The sequence below is a fragment of the Melospiza melodia genome, chromosome 12 (genome assembly GCF_035770615.1).
Source record: "Melospiza melodia melodia isolate bMelMel2 chromosome 12, bMelMel2.pri, whole genome shotgun sequence".
Classification (NCBI taxonomy): domain Eukaryota; kingdom Metazoa; phylum Chordata; class Aves; order Passeriformes; family Passerellidae; genus Melospiza; species Melospiza melodia.
Window position 1 is genome coordinate 13,160,308 of NC_086205.1, and position 18,022 is coordinate 13,178,329.

The following is an 18,022-nucleotide window of genomic DNA, read 5'->3' on the forward strand; positions in this document are numbered from 1 at the left end:
GAAGATTTTGCTATTCTTGCATTAAAATGATAAATAGCAAAATGAAGATTTTGCTATTCTTGCATTAAAAGTGATAAATAGCAAAATGAAGATTTTTCAGCACCTTGATGTTCTACAGGATTTGAAACATGCTTATCTGTTTGTTGATTAAAGCTTGTAAAGCAGTTGGGACCTGTGTTTTAGCTGAAGAAAACATTTAGATCCCCTTTTCATGTCCAAAAGGGGAGTAGTTTAGCTGAGGTGTGTCTTTAAACCTGCACATGCAGAAATATCATGCTGACATCTTTAGTCTTCCTCTATTTCTTCCAAGTTCATTGGGACTTAGGCCAGGAGATGGGATTAATTCAGTGGCAGAGGCTGTGGTCAAGTGCCTTGGGACAAGCCAAGCTGCAGAGCCAGTGGTTTTCTGCAAGTTGCTCTGCACATCACAGCAGTGCTGCAAGCAGGCCCAGGCCACAAAGGTGTTTTGGGTCAAATACAGCACAGAGGAATGAGAGGCTGGGGGGTTCTCCATGTGAGATCATGACTGCTTTACCTTGATTGAGTTGAGCTGGGTTTGAGGGCACTTGGAAATGGTGAAGTGCCCTCAAACATGAATCAAATTTGTCAAGGTAATGCAGTCATGATCTCACATGCAGTGATCATGACTGTGGCTGCGGCTCGTGGTAGAAGAACAAACAGTAAGAGGTGGAGGGAAGGAGTTTGGAAGTAGCTGATTGCTCTGCGTTCTTACCTACCTGCAAGCTTTTCTTACCAATCGTTTTTCAGTTTTTTTCCTGGACATCTTGTGAAATGTGAAGGGAAATGTACACAACAAATTAACCCTGGGAATGAATCTGTGGTGCTGGCATAATTAATTTTCTTATGTTAGATTACCTGAGCTGTACATCAGCACAAGCAGCTGGTAAATGATCCAATTTCTCTTGCACATAGGAAAGGTGGAGTCAGCAATTTTCCTGGCTTTTTTTGTTCCTCCTTCTTTCCTGTACTTAGGTGGTGTTAAAGGGTTTCTACAGGCTAGGTATGGCTCTGGATTTTTCACACTTCCCCCCAAGTAAATACAAGTTCATAGAAACAAGTCTTTCAGTGTCGATGGGTCTGTTTGGCAAAGTTTTTGTCAAAAGGATCTTTGGAATTCTAGCATGTAACTCCTACCCATTCATCCCTCTTCCCCATCCCTGAATAGTCTCTGTATTGCTCTATATTTATAGTTTTACCTGGTACTTGGAATTCAAGAGCATTTTCTGTACTGCATCTGAGTGGTAAAGTTTGAGTCCTGTGGAGGAGCGTTTTGTTTTGGTGGAAATGGCAAACTTTTGGCATTTGTTTTCCAAACAGAGGTCTGGTTTTGCAGGAAATTTTAGTAAGGACAACTGCAGGAGAAACTTTCTTCCTAATTTGAGACTCTCACTCATCCTTTCATCTTATTACATTGTCAGAATCTGTAGGTGGAAGGGCTAGATGCCCTGTAAGATGTGGCACACCTGAGCTATTAGGAGAAATCTGCTGTAATTGGGTGTATCAATGGCAAGGTTAGTGCTGGTTGTAAGATAATATTTCTGTTGTAATTGTGTTTTCTTCTGCCTTTCCCTCTCCCTGAAATGAAGCCTTAGTACCTTTGACTTCTAGCTGTATACACATATTTGTGGATAGAGCTTATTTGTGGAAAAACATGCCTACAGTTGTAAAGCATCAGCATTACCCACTTCTCTTCCCTTACAATTCTGTGAAGCAGAACTGCCCTCCTACAGTGTTCTGTCACATTCAGTTACAATGCCTCACTACAAACCACAAAATGGAATGGCAAATTCACATCTACATTTGTAAAAGAGCATCCCTGTACCATTTCTAATTCCAGCTCTTTGATCCTGCTCTCCTGGTGCCCTGAATTGGGAGGGATGGTTGGAAGCTCTGTACTGCACAGTCCTTGATGTAAGAGTCTGTGCCAGCAGGCTGACAAGGAAAAAGCTAGGGCATCTGAGATTTCATGGTCTAACTGAATTCAAAGCCTATTAATGATTTGTTACAGATAATTGCAATCTCCATCTTTTAGTTGTATTTGTATAGTGTCAGACTCTCATTTTATTCGTCCTCTGTAATGTATTTTTATCTATGAAAAATTCTGTTAACTGATAAATATGAAGACTTTGTGTTCTTTGGAATTTTTTTAATATGGTATTAAAAGGTATGTACGTTTGGTTATGCCATGCTTCTTACACTGCTAGTGTGGTTTGAGCTTAGAAAATGTTTTAGGATATTATTAGTCTTGCAGCAGCATACAGGATGGTCATGGAGGAGTGTTTAACCTCCCATGGGGCTCTGTGTTGTTTGAAAAGTCATGGAGAGAAGATATTGAGAAGAAGGCATAAACAGGCATTTTTAGGCAGTATTGCAATTTCACTGTGATTTTTAGATTGGATTTTAATATACAGACAAGTAAACTATGTTCAAGGCCATATCCTGTGAATTGTGAAAGATCTGGAAAATGAAGTAAAATCTTGCATCTTCACCTGTGACATTTTCTGAAGATCACCTCAGTTAATCAGTTCTAAAACTGTTTTTCTTACTCTTACAAGTTGCAGTGGAAATGAATGGGCATCTTCTTTGCATTTCAGTATTCTCAGTCTTACATTAGTGCTGTGCTAAATGCTCTCTTTTCACAGGTTCAGTTTCACAATTTTTTTTCTTTTTGGTTCCTTTCCTGACCTGTGTCACAGAATATTATTCTTGCCCATGAATATAGCATTGAAAAATCATAAAATACCTAGCCAGTTACAGTAGGAAAGTAAAAAAAAAAAAGCCCAATTCTAACAAAAATAATGCCTTACTAGTGCTCACTCAAAATCTGTTAATTTATTACTATATTTGGATATTCTGTGTGAAAGTAAATACCAAAGGACATAAAGGAAATAAATGTATAGGTTTTATTTATAAAGCTGTTACATTTAATGACATAAACTTAAAATGGAGATGCTACAGGAGATGGAACCCTATAGGGAAAAGTTACTGTACAAATACTTGTGTCAGTCACACCAGCTGTCAATATGATTTTGGATCTATTTATGGAGTAACTTGTTCCCTTTGGTTAAGAATAAATAAATCATTAAGCAGACTAAGAATCTCACTAAAAAAACCCCAAAACCAAGCCAAAACAACCCACAATAAAATAAACCAACCCCCCAAAAACTGAACTAAAAAAAATCAACAAAATTTAACTTAATCAAGTTGAAGCAAGTTCTGTGGCCGTCTTAAATATCGGTTATGCTTTATTCTTTTTACACTTTGTCTTTTGTTATATCCTTCCAATACTATAATCAAATTCATGCTACTTTGCTTTATGAGAGTAGAGCTAATATCTTCAGTCTGGGGCTCCTCTGGAATTTGGAAGTAAAATTGAATAGATGCCCAATCAGGGGTGTCTTTCACTTCCTTGGTGGCAAATCCAAATACAGGGGGATTGAAAGCAAATCTGTGAGAAGTTCTTGATGCTGGTGCTTTCCCTCAGTCTCTTTCCATGCTGGTTTCCAGTCCTAGAGCTAAAGGAGATGAACCCTATCAGGAGTTATTCCTTGGTCCCTTTGACAAGGTACAGCACAATACCTGAAGCAGGAAAATCCCTGCTGTCCCAGGCTGCCTCTCCTTTCAGCCTGTTCTAAACAATGATGCATTGATTTTTTTTTTTCACCCCCCTTCCTTATCTGGGGCTAAAAAGAGGTGATATGTCATCAGTATAGATACTAAAACTACCAGAATTCACATCATGCAATGAGCTAGAGTTCATTAACAAACTCACATCACAAAGTTTTAAGAGGGCTGCCTGAGGAGCTGTGCAGGCTATTGACTATTGATCTGTTTAGTTCATTTCAGAACACTGGAAGAATTGCCTGAAAGTGAAGGAAGCTAAATCTGTTTTTGTGATGGCTGAAGGTAGAGAGGAACAATCAGTCATTGATTCCTCGTGTATTTTTGAGTAGTTGTTATAGGATTCAATAACAAAGTATTAAAAGAAGAAATAAGCATATTGCTAAACAACCAGAAGGTCATTACTTTGAAAGGATCTGTCTCTTCTCTCTGGGTTACAGGTTTAACTGATGCCAGGCAATACTGCTGATATAACTATTTTTGCAGAAAATGTGAGCTGCTGATGGTCAGAATTTTGCCTATGAAAGGTGAATGATAAAAAAGCTCACCATTACATAGGGAAGGGATTAAAACTCAGATAATTGTCAAGTAGTAATCACTGTCAGGGAGCTGCTTATTTTTTGGTTTGTGCAGGCTGTGACATTTGACGTTATTTTCAAAGTAGTTATTAAAACTGCTAAAATAATGATTAAAACTTGCATATGATACACTAATGAGCAATCAAAAAATGTGAGAGGACAATGGGGAATTCTGTGTCTAGATCTGAAGCCCTTAGTGGGCTACAGTGAAGGAGTAGTTTGTTTTGGTGCAAATGGAAAACAAATTCCAAATCCTTCATTGAGGGAACAAAGGGCCTGTCCAGTAGGAAGAGAGGGAATCCTTCACGATTAGAAATTGTTTCTGTTTCTGGAGCACCGTATCAAACCTTGGGGTGGGGGTTCCAGGAGGATATCAGTAGGGAATGTTCATCTCATTGGGGCAGGGGGCTAGAGTGATTTCACAAAATCAACTGTTGTAGTTTAGCAAATCACTCCTAAATGTTTTCCTGAACAATTTCCAGTCCCCTCCCCACCCACCATGTTGGGGGGTGTGTTTATTTTCCTTTTGTTTTCCTCTTTAACAGAGAAAAGATATTGTATCACTGTGACAGTGTCTGGGTTGAGGTTGATTTCCATTGCTAGCAATTTGGAAACAGGTATCCTTCTCCCTTTTCTGATTTTTTTGTTTTGTTTTTCTGAAGATGAATGTTAAATTCCATTTGAAAATTAGTCTTAATGTCTTCAAACTGTGTTTCTATGTTCAAGCTCTCATCTGTGTTATTTGGGAGAGCAATAATATTTGTTAACAGTGGTACCCTATGCCTTTTATACCAATGTGAGCCTTCCCGACCTCAAAAGCAACAACGCGTTCCTTCTGAACAAAATAAGGATCAGAAATATGCCTAAAGGTGAAATCCCATAAATAATAAACTACTGGCTTCTGTCCTTTTGTCAACAAAATATATAAAGATGCCCTTTATTTTGATTTTATGAAGTCAAGTTATTACAATTCTGTTTGTGCTCTCTTGTTTCCATGGAAACAGTCAGTCTAATTTTAGGGAATGCTCTTCACTCCTGCCATTCAGTTAAGTGTGACAGAAATTTATGTAGTACCTCTGGTGTCTCTTCCACTGTCATCAAGAAAACTCAAAATGCAGCTGGAAACAGTGTACACATAAGATAAGCAGAATACAAGTGAAAGTTTCCCAAATGAAGAAAAAAACCCCAAAACCAAACAAATGCAAGCTAAGAAAAACTGGAAAAAAACCCTAAAACCCCCAGAAATCTAGACTGTTTCAGCTTTGTGTGGTACCTCTGTGTTAGATTAAACATACTGTCACTGGGTTTGTCTGAAATAATATTAAATGAGGAAAGAGTCTAGCAAGAAGTGGGTTATATTTAGCTCAGATATATGTAGCAGACCTCTTCTGTCTGAATACTTAAATTTTGAAATAATTAAATAATGCACTGTGATATGCACATGTAAAAATGAGCAGAAAAGCAAATTAGAAAAGAGGTGGAGAGACAGTGCTGTTTGATTTCTAATGAATGGATAACTTAATCTGTGTTTATTATAAAGATGGAGCTACCTAATAATATGAAAGATGAAATGTCACCTATAAAGGCCAGGGTGCCTGTACTAAATCAATAGTACCAGTGTGTTGTAGGCAACACACTAAGGAGCAAAAATGAGGTGAAATCTCATATTTCAGCTGTCAGAGTATCAACAGATGGAACAGAACCATCTAAGCCATGGTCACACCCAGGAGCAAGAGCTTTGCTTCTGCTCACACTCAAATGGGGACTGTCAGAGCATCAGGAGCTCTCAGGAAAATTGTGCTTCAAAGATTAGGGGGACATGAGAGAGGTTTAGGAATTCCAGCTTTAAGAATGGCTGTGTCTCGTGATTTAAACCAAATAAGGGTTCTAGAAATATGTGTGATTTAGAACGACCAATGATATCCAGGACATTGCACTAGGAAGTGCATAGAATATGTCTAAAGTTCTTAGCATTGAGATGTATTGAGAGCAAAATAATCTATATTGATGAATGTAAAAGAAACAGATGTCATTTGCACAAAATTTTATTCAAGGAGGTTTATTGCCATAAAGAGACAATTATTGACTCTGGTAATTGTAGGGGGCCTGAATAAATTAGTGTGGTGCTTGTTGGTTTTGGTTCACAGCTGAGCCCCAAAATGCTCCTGGAGCCCTGAGGGTGACTTACCTCAGGCAGTGAACAAATGTTCATCTATTGCACTGCATACCTGTGTGCAGTCATATGAACCAGGCTCTGTCATTACTTCTCTAACAACAATAAACTACTGTAGAAATAAAATCACAGACAATGGATTGTTAGTTGTCATGTCCTTAACCTAATAACATTATTGTGGAGGTTGCAATGTTTGTCTTCCCTCTTGTTCTCTTATTTTTAATTATATTATGACCTAAGAGGAATTTTAATGAATTGAATGTTTGTGTTTTCTTTTATACTGCATCTATAAATATGAATGAGAAACCTATTATATAAAAAGTAGCATCATAGAACATGCAGATGGAAAAGGATCTTCACAGAAAAAGTAATGCTGCTTTATTTAAACTTGCTAATAAGGAATCTGGGATATCTTTCACAATATGCTTTGGAGAGTTAACATGGATCCCAAAACACATGTAACAAATTATTCTTTTCCTTGAACTGATGTGAACTAAGTAGCTCATTTAGATTTACATTCAATAACTGGGTAGCTTTAAGGTATTTTAGCTAGAGATTAATTTTCTGTTAATATTAAAGATATTAAACTTCCCAGTTGTAGAAGTAGCTTAAGAATGAGTAGTTCCCATTTAACAGGAGTCTGGTGTGTTTTAAATATTTCACCATGTTTTTATAAAATATGGTAAAATATTTTGAGAGCAGTTTGACTCAAAGTAATTAGGCATAGTGACTCCTCTGGTTTGCAGAGGCATGAAGTAGCAGGTGTGCCATGACCATTGGGCTGTCTTCACTTCTGTATTAAGGTCATCTCCTTGACATTTCTTCTAGAACTCTCACATAACTGGATTTTAAAATCAATTTTTAGCAGTGCATCTGTTTGTAGTCATATATGTCTGGTGGCAATGAATTTCTTCCTCCTTTGTGCTCGTGCTCCAGCAAGCACAATTTTTCTGTTCATGTCAGGAGACCTGTTGCAGTGCTTTAATTTGTGATTTGTGAAATACATCTTGGTGGAATCAGAAAAGGCTACCCCCAGAAGAGTACAGTTGGTGACAGTGCAAGCAAGACAAAGAAATTGGCAGCAGAACAACACACTGCTGGGAAAGCATCTGTGCTGTGCTTTCAAAAGTGGTGTGGGGAGGGAAGCAAGAACAGTGTGAGAGGTAGAAGCTGCAGCTCCTGGCTTATACCTCATACAGGCTCAATATAAAAAAAAATTAAAACAATGCTAATAGTTTCAATTAATTTATTCAGTTTTATTATTTTCGTATTTTGGCAGGGTTAGGAGGAACTGATTCTTTCCAAGGGCTGTCAGAGATGTACTCAGGCTCAGGTGCTCATTGAAGTCTTTAGACCACCTGCTAACAAGCCATGCTTGTGTCCTGACCCACTCTGTGTTGCCTTCTGTTGCTCTTCTGACCAGCCATACCCCTCTCTGAAGTGTATATATAACTCTCAGCAAGACATAGCTGGATGTTTGATCTATTCTTGTGCCTTCATTCCTTTTGATGCTTCCTGACAACAGTAGTGGAAGCTGCTTCCCCTAAATTGATGTGTTAGCTGCAAGGGGCAGGGCTGTTTGCCTTTTGTCTAAAACCTCTGTGTGTGGTGGGTTACACTGGAAGAGGGCTGATGGGAAGCCAGGAGTTTTCAAAGCCACAAAGAGCACTGTGTCAGCTCAGAGAGAGCCTTGGTCTCTGTCCTGGCACAGCACACTCAAAGAAATGCTCCTTTAGTATCACAAATACTTATGACAAGTTCAGCAAGGAGTGGCCCCATTTTTGCTGTCAGCTTTACAAGTGAAAGGCAGGAGTGCAGACCACAATGGAAACCAGAAAACAGCCCTGTGGCTTTTGGCTGTCATACAGAGGCATCCTATGGAAGGACTATTTTGCAGCCTCTACCCACCTTCCTCAGCCTGGTACTTTGGCTTCTGCAAAAGATGGCAAAAAAAACCCCAACCTAACCGTTCCCCCAGTCCCCGCAAATTTAGGTGAAACCAAGCTGTAAATATTTTTCAGAGAAGAAAAATTGGTGAATCCTGGTGGTAATTTAAATTGGTGGGCTTTTCTTGGCTTTATTTAACATAAAATGATGTATGGTCAGAGCTTAATCTGGAAGATTTTCCTCTTATAAAAAATAGAAAATAGCCATTTAATTTAAAACACTCAAATTTCTTTTCTTCTTTAAGTTGACAATGGAAAAACCCAGATTTGCTGCATGTTCTTATAGCTAACAATAACAAATTGAGAGCAAAATTAAAAGGTCAATAATACATCATAAAGACAATATTTTGTATTTGTTTAACAAGTGCATGGTTAAATCCAAGGTTACCTTTCATTTATGTATAAAATGCTAGACCATTTACTATATTTTTTTTCTCAGTAAGTTGCACTGCAGTTTTTGACATATTTTAATGTTTCCAGTGGAATAATACAATCAATTTTACAAAAAGAAACCTTGTGCATCAAGCTCAAAAAGCATGAAATGGAATAGTAGTAGACTAGACAAGAATGCCTGGCATCAAGTGCTGTTATCATTCTCCTCAGGGCATAGCTCATGGTCACCCTTGCCTGGTTTACAGACCTAAAAGTATTTCTGTGTTAAGCTGGAGAAGTTTCTTAGCAAATTCTGTTAAGGATCAGAGAAAATGTTTGAAGAACAAGGATCTTACTGTGTTTGCAGTATCACCCTGGTAAACTTTTTGTTGCCATCAAATAAAAAGCCAGCAGTTCCTGTGGAGCTGTCACTGTCACTAAGCACTCGGGATGTTCAGGGAGCTCATGGGCTGATGCTGAGATGGTGCAAACCCTCAGCTCCTCCACAAGGCTCTGAGCCTTGGTGCCAGAGAGGATGTAAATATCTCCAGCTGTGACATTTTATGCTGAAGGAATGCAGCTCAGCAGACATCAGTCTGATTCTGCTGGAGGGGTTAAAATGTGTGTTTCTGGTAGATATTTATGGTGATTTTGTTATACCTGTACATGGGTTGGTATTTGGAAACATTGTGTTGCTGTCAGTGCTGACCTTGCCCCATGCATACTAAGATAAATAATACATGCAAGATTTCATCATGATTTGAAAGGCTCTGCTTTGAATACCAAGTGCTGTTGGATGCTTTCTTCCAAGCTATCAAACATCTACAAAAACAAAAAGGTTTTAATATGTGAATTTCTTGTTTTTGCAAGTAAACAAACACATACTTTTAAATTATGCTTCAGAAGTGTTATGATTGTATAACAAATTAATATTGTGGCATGTGATAAACAAAGACAATCATGGTAACTGTGGTGTTCCTTACAGCTAATTTCCCAACAAGATTTGTTTTTAGCTGGAAGGTTGGCATTCAGCTTTCATCACAGTTGTCCTATTGCTACAGGATGTTTTATATGAGAGCTGACATGTAGGGAAGCCAGCTTCTACTTTGCCTTTCAGCAATCTTCTTAATCTGTAGGGGAAACAGATGCAGTTTTAATCCTTTTTATCTATTCATTGCAAAGTGACAGTGCATATTATGTAGGTAAAAGGGAGAACAAAGTACTAATGTATTTTTTTAGCTTTTTTGCATGTGGTTGTTTTGTTTTGTTTGGTTTGTTTTTTTAATAACTCCAAAAAGACTACTGAAAAAGACTACAGGTTTCAGGGTTTGTGCATGTATCTGTTTCAGAGACAAACATTAATGGGTTTTAAATATGTATTTATATTTCTCTTTGGTTATAATTGAAAATCAGGGAACACTAGCCTAGGATTCTATATATGTCTTTAAACTAGTGTTAAGCTGCTTTTTGCAAATCATGACATTTATTAATTTCTATTTGTATAGCTAAAAACAACTAAAATAAGCAAAAAGTATTTTTTCTGTTCATGTATTCCTTTCAATTCAAAATAATATATAGGCATGGTTACATAGCTAAAAAACCCAAAACACCCCAAAACATTTCCTTGCCATAACAGTAGTATAATTTTGTCTGGTGCAAGAGGAATCTCACAATTTTCTGCTGCCAGAATGTTAAGACATGGAAATCCCAAACTGTAGATTTTGTATTTGTATTACATAAGAAAACTTCACATTCTCTATGGCAGACATGAGATAGGAAAGCTTTCATAATTTTAGAATACTATGGTGTAAGTAACTTTTCTCCAAAGGGTCAAGTCCACAAAAAGAGGAAGAAAGCTGCATTCCTATCTCTTTGATGGATGTGGGAAAAATGATGGAGCACTGACTCAACAAATTTATAGAGGATCAAAGCCAGAAAGATGCTTTAATATGATTTCTGAAAGCTTGAGAAAAGCCAAATGTAATTTTTGACTATTTTTTGTTAAGTCAGAAGTCCTAAGCTATCTAGAAAGAGAAATGTGAGTTTGTCACTGGTTGGTAATAAATAAATAAAAAATGGGAGAAGAATCTTTACTTGTGTGTGTGGGTGAAGAGAATCCTGCTGTTCATCTTCTCAACAGGCCATAGGATAGATACCCTTAGCATCCATCTCATCAGCCAGTGGATTTTGTAGGTGAAGGACAGTTGTTTTCTTTTCTCTCAAAAACATGGTTGAGCAAAAAACTAAAATGCTCACAAGAATCTTATTTTGGTTTGGTAATGCAAACAAAGAAGAAAAGGAGAGGGGCAAGCCAGAACTGAAGATAAGAGTCAGCATTTTAAATTAAATTATTCTCCCTCTGCTTCACTCCCCCAGTGTTCTGGCACCACAGCTGACAATAAGCATTTTCTAGTTAGATTATCAAAACTCTTGATATCTGCAACAGCACTGTTGGTGCTGGAATGCATCTGTGCAGTGAGGATTATGCAAAACAACTCATTTCAGCCCTGTGGAGCCACAAGCTGCAGCCAGCTCCAGTGTGGATCTGTTCAGGTGCTCCAGGAGATCTCCAGCATGGGGCCCCTGCTGTTCTGAAATGGGAGGTACAAAGAGAAAATGTGCTCAAAGACTCCCTGAGCTATCCCAAAGCCAGGTGCTTTGGGTTTCCTCACCAGTGAGTGGCAGAGGATAGCTTGGGGCTCTGGGGTGCTAGATGAGGCTGGCAGTGCTTTTCTGCAATTTAGGCTGCAACATCCTTGTATGGGTTTACCTGAGTTGGAAAAAGCACATTGTGTGTCAGTTGTACCTCTGTTGCACTGTGTGCTTTGTTTGTTGTTCAAAATAATTGTGCAATGTGTTGTGCTTCAAATACAGACCTAAAATCAGAGCTGTGAAATGCATTTGTTCCATGGGATAAGCAGTAGACCTTGTCTCAATGATTGTCTTCTTTATATACAAGTGATAAAATGAATTTAAAAAGGCATGTGTGTTAATTTGAAAACTACATGTGATAATTGATGAAAGGAAGCCCAGAGGGTTTCTTCACATAGTAACCTTTTATGAAAGTCAACACAGATTTATGTGGAAAAAAGTGAATAGGAAAGAGTTTGACCAAAACAGTGCTATTAATAATGTTATTACTGCTAATCTTATTAATCCTAGAAAGCTTTTATTAATGCAGTATCGAAGTGTATGTCCAGTTACTAGTTTTGAATTTCTATTGAGCATTTCCCATGCTCGGTAAAAATTTTCCACATGTGGGATAGCTACTTGCAGTCATTTGTCTTAAATTGAACTGATTAGGTAAGTGGAGTTCATGCAAGAGAGAGACATGGTCTCAAAAAAGAGTACTGGTGTTTGTTTTCTCCCTTACTCATTCTGGTGAAACAGAGGAAGTCTGTCTTCTGTCACAGAAATATATCTTTTTTTCATAAGTGCTATATAGGCACAAGGAGGACATGAGAATTGTCTCAATTACTCATAATTTGTGTCTTAGAAGAATTTAATATATTGCTTGCAAACATCAGCATTTGGGAAAAACAGCAAGCCTTTGCTTTCCTTTCCCCCTTCCCCCCCCTCCCTTTTTTTTTTTTCCTTTATCTATTTCAAACATTCATCCTTCATCTCATTCATTAAAGCTCTTTGGGAAATGCCCTGTATTTGCCCCCTGGCAGAAAAATCATCACAGCGTGTTCATGTTATATGAAGATTAGAATTTTGCAGCTGACTGAACATGAGAGCAAATTCCCAATTCATATTAATTAGTTATAATTTTCCCAAAATAATTTCACAGAAATTGATCCTAAACCTACACAATAATGTGCAGCTCTCCATGGAGTTATACTGATAAATATTTTAGAAGGAAAATCCTAAAAGGTGTCAAACATCAACATTAACAGCTTTCTTGCATGCATGATTAAAAAAACAATACATTCCAAGGTATGCCTGTGAGTTAGGTTGAAGAGATTAGTTGCACAGATTTTAGGAGAAAAAGAATTCTAAGCTCTGAATTATCCACTATTCTCTTAATTGTGCTCCAGCTGAAGTCAGTGAATCTAAGTGAGCTGCCAGTGTAATTAAGGGGAGTTGAATCGAACCTGTCCGCTGCCAGTTCTAGCTGGAAAGGGAAATGTGCATAAGCAGAGTAAGAAGTCAAAGTCCTTTCTTTGATAGTCTTTTCAGAGTCTGTGATCTGCTGCTTCAATAGTGGGGAGAGAGAGATCACTTCTAAAGGGTGGCAGAGTATATCAGTAAATGGGCAAAACCTGTAATTGCACACACCATCAAAGCCAGCGGATAATGCTGCTGAAGCACCCAGTACCTGCTGATGTGGACAGTGAGAAATGGAGAGTTTCAGCATAAGAGCAAGGCTAGCAGGATGTGTAAAGACTGTTATTTTTGTGCTGGCTGGTGTATTTGCCATGGGGAAAGCTGACTGTCTGGGCTTAGTGTTGGAATCTGTTTGCCTGTTGCAGTGAGGGGGCACATTCAGTCTGACCTTGGACAATAGAGTTAATGTGTCATTGTACTCATTTTATCAATGCCCTTCTTTCTTGAGGCTTTTTCTGAGACTTTATTTCTTCTTGCTGTTTTCCCTTGCTATTTAATGCTCTCATTAATATTGGCTACAAGTCTAAGAGAAGCAATACCCAAATGAGCTGTGCTGGGGAAGGGCTTGGCTGTTTCTCTGCTTTCATTTCCAAGACCTTTTTGTTGCATGTGTCTTTATCTCAGATTATTGAAAGTTATCAGAAACATGTTTACAATTCTCTCTTTCACTATCATTAACGGATTCCTTCAGCTTTAGAGAGAAATATATTTTAAAAACCCCCAACCAAACAAAACAAACAATGCAGGTGTTTATGGCTGTTTTCTCTTGATTGTAACATTAAAGAACATTCAAAGCAACAGCAAAAAATGATGAGGCATTACAATTATCTCCCAGTTTTTTGTACTTGTAGTCCTATAACAGTCTCTGTATCTCTGTAAATCAGCCAATTGCTGAAAGCCCCGGAGTGATAGAGCTTCAGAGCAATTGCATGTTAGATCATCAGTGTATTCCTAATTAGTTTTCTAAATCACAAAAGACTAGGCATTTTAGATAGTCAAAGAATACATGCCATTGATTCCCTTGCTTTTATTTTTGTTTTCCCCCATATTTTTGTCTTGCCTTTCTGCTGCTACTAAGTCAATTACAGGAGCTGAAATGCAGTTTTCCTGAATACTACTCTTCTTTCCAGTGGAGATGCTATCCCTTATTTCAAACAGAAGGCTTGTGCTCCCACATTACTGTGGCAGAATCCTAGTGCATGGCTTTTTCTTTTTTTTTTTGCCATTATCTTTGTCACATTCTGAATCATAAATCAGCCATGGGGTAGAGAAGAAAGGGACAGGTTGTAAGTTGTCCTTACATAGTGCACTGTGAATCTGGATTCTGATACTGGGAAAAAAAAGATTTCCTGGGAATTGTTCTGTTCTTTAGTAGGATCTGGTCATCTCCAGTTATAAAGACATCATTTCTGTGTGTTGGACCTGGTGTGTTCTGGTGGCCTGAATCATGTTCCTCTGCTGATGCTCATTGTTATGGCTGAGGGAATGAGCAGTGCTGTCATCCCGGTTAGCGGGGGAAGAAGCTTAGGTCTGATATTCAGCTTCTGACACCTGATCAGATAAATCAGTTCAGAACAACTGAGATGCTGCCTGCTGGGCCAGGGCTGCAGAGGCTGCTGCTATTTTAAGAAGACACACGGTACATTTAGCATACTGATGGCAGCACTGCAACTGGCAGGAAGTCAAGTGATCTCTTCTAGGAAAAGCAGTTTCAGGTACTAAAACCAGCACATCGATGTTCTTTGTAGCCTTTATTGTGAATAAAATGATATTGAAAACTTTCACTGAAGTCTTAAATTTGAGACAGGTCACAGGGATCCATGGTGTGGGTGTGTGTGAGCCGAACACTAATCCCTTAATGGTATTAATTAGACCTGAGCAGGTGTGATGTTCAGGCTGTGTTGGCATTTAGTACCACACCTGCTGTAAAAGACTACAAAGTGGTGTTAATTGGTACCACTTTTTCAGACTCAGTTTGCTTCTCTGCAATGTTAGCAGAGTTTGTTAGGCGAATACATTCATCCTTTTAGCTAAGACAGGGTTTGCTGATTTGGGAAAATACAAAAAAATAATCTGCATGGGTGGATTTTCTTGGATTTTGCTTTAACTTCTTTTTTTCTTGATGGAGAACGAGAATGTTGTGGGTCTTACAGCATGCTACCTAACAAACAGGCTGAGACTGTTAATGAACATTGACAGAACCAATTGATTATTCTACTGTTAATTAGACTTCCACTTTCTCACATGATCACTGCAGAGTCAAATCAGGTAATTTAGCTGCCTGAATCTCTCATTTATAGGAAATTTGCAGAATTTTGGATAACCTAGGTTTAATTAACTAAATGACAACACCTGTAGTTGCAGATAGCCTTAGCAGAAAAAGGTAACCATTATATAGAAATAATGAGCATGCACAGTAAACCCTCTTATAACCAACATTCAGAGTAGCCCCCAAGGTGAAGGGGAGAATGTGCTTTGCAACTTGCATCCACTTTTTAATTTCTTGAAAAAAACCAAATGTCCAAACAGCAACCAATTATGGTAGAATAGGAGAAAGGCAGATAAAAGCCTGGCAGTGTTGCAGGGAATAATTATGGCTGTTTTACCTTCATACAAGAGTAGCTACAGAAAAGCTATTTGTTCTGATCTTCTTTTTGAAGGCCAAGCCATTTCTTTCTGTGTGAAAGAAAAAGTTGCACAACTTTTAGAAATCTTTGTCTTGAGGTGCTTTGAGAGAGAGGCCATTATAATTTTTTTTAATCTGCTTTGGAAGCAAAATTTATAAATTCATCTGTAGGTAGGAAACAGTTGTTCCATTCATGTATTGGCACGTGCCCTCCGAGTGTGTAGTACTTGTCTGTTTGGAGATCTCTGCTGTTAAAAATATGTTAAAGACAAGCTCCAGGTAGAATCAGAACTATTTTTGAGTGTAGTAGTTGCAGGGGTATTTATGCAATTTAAGCAGCGTTGTGTTTGCTGCTTGTCTGCTGATCTGTGAACAGGAAAGGGGTGGCTGTATCAAAGAGCCTTTGCCTTGATAGAGTGGTGCAAGAAGAGCAGATGTGGTATCTGGTACAAACCTCTCTGCTTCTAGACCCTAATCTGTTCTCTAATTCATACAATTAGGAAGACAGAGGCATAGGAGAAAGGGCATATGTGAGGAAGCACAGAAGATGGGAGGGATAGAAATAGGATAAATTCTTTGTGGGAACCAGACCTTGGACATAGCAGTAGGTGTTTTATTCATTCAAAAGAGGACCAAAAGTTATGGCAGTAGAGAGGTCAGCCGTGGGAAGGGAAAGGAAGAAAGCAAGAGATGCTTTCTATCCCTTCTGCTCTCTCCTATATTCCAGAAGCATTATTTGCTCATCTTCCCAAGCCTCCCTCTGCTCCCCATGACATCTTGTTCTGCAGAGCATTCTTGAGGCAGGAGAAACCAGTTCTGCTGCCAAGTAAAGAACTTCTGAGTGGGCTCAAAGAAACCCTGCTTGTGTCCAGAGAGAACTATTTGTTTCCCAGTCTTGCTGCTTCTAGCAAAATGCTGCATGTACTCATGTCTGAGAGTAAGAAAGGTTGTTCAATATCGCTCTTGTGGTAAAATCAGAATTTTGTGCCATATTATTATGTATGTAAATTTGAACTCCTGCAAAATGTAATAATCAAATTATAATTTAGCAAATATTTTGCAAATTCAAGGACCATCTTAATTCTCTGCTTGCTGAATCTGTTAAATGGGTGTTGCAGATACTCTTGAAGCTCCATGTGCTGTGTTTTAGTCAAGGCAGAGCAGAAGTGAAACTTAGGCCTAAATAAGGTAAATCATCACTGTTTAAGTTTTATGCAGCATTGTAGGTCTGCTTTAATGTTAAACTATATGCTTACAAACCACTTCTCAAATACCCAAGGATGCAAGTAATTATGCATTTGTTTTCAGATAAGTGTTTTAGGCAAACTGATGTTTTTTATGTGCTTAAAATGGGATGTCAGCAAATAAAAGTAGAAGAAAAATGGTTGTTAACTATTCTAATAGTAAACAACTTGTAAAAATTATCTTTCATCATTTACCAGGCAGAAACTGAGGTAAAAATACAAAGCTAAGGTCTTGCTACTAAGAATTTCTATATACACATATGATTCAACTGTGGTTATTGTGCTGTTGAAGTGAATTAAAACTATTTGTCCCTAGAGTGAATTAATAAGTGTCCCTAGAGTAATTTAAGATGTATAAGTAGCTGCTGTCACATTAGTGTTTCTATTCAGTGATTTTTGTGGAATTTCTTGACAATATGATGGGTTTTGTTGAAAGTGAAGTGAATCTACCGAAATGATGTATACTAAAATAATATTGTAAATGTAAGTAGTTCAGACTAATGATGAATTAGTAAAGTTTATTAATTGATAATATTTAATTTGGTTATATCACCTCTTAATAAATTTATAAGTCTTAATTATTTCACTGTAAGTATGAATATAGATAGAAATACATAGAAATCCAAAAGAGTATCAGCAGGAAGATGTTGAAACCAGCACTAATCTCAAAAGTTTAGACAATTTATCTGGGGGATTGTTATAGTCTGAGGCACTGCAGGATGGAGTTGTGCTTGCTTCAGTGCTCTCAAAGATTAACGAAGGAAATCCCACTGCTTTAGAATTCTTGCTGTTTTCCTCTTCCTATGATGGTACTTACTTGAGAGCATGTAATGGGAAATAGGTTTGAATCACAGATCTGAACTTCAAAAAATCTTTATCTGGCTCAAAATTTAGTTCTACTTCTGCTGCACAAAAGAACAGTGAAAGTTATAGTGGCTTCCAGCTTTGTCATAAAGGCAAAAAAGCTGAATTTAATGGAGGAGATTTCTTTTGAATGTGCCTGGAGTAATTTTTATTAACTTAAGACTCTTTTTCTTATTTAAGGTTTTTAAGGTAAAGGAAAAATTACATTTACATTACATTACTTTTCTCATCAAAGTATAATTCTCATTTTTGAAGAACCTTGTCCTTGTTTAATTTTTTTAAAATTAATCCTTTTTTTGGAATTTATGCAGTCCTTACTGAATCACAGCAAGGAGCTGTACAGGATGTGTCCCACTCTGCTTTGCTAGGCTGCCATGATGCCCTTGTGGCTGTGTTGATATTTTGGTCTTGTCTGTATCAGCTCACACCTGATGCTGTGCCATTCCAGCATGGCAGCTTATGTGTTT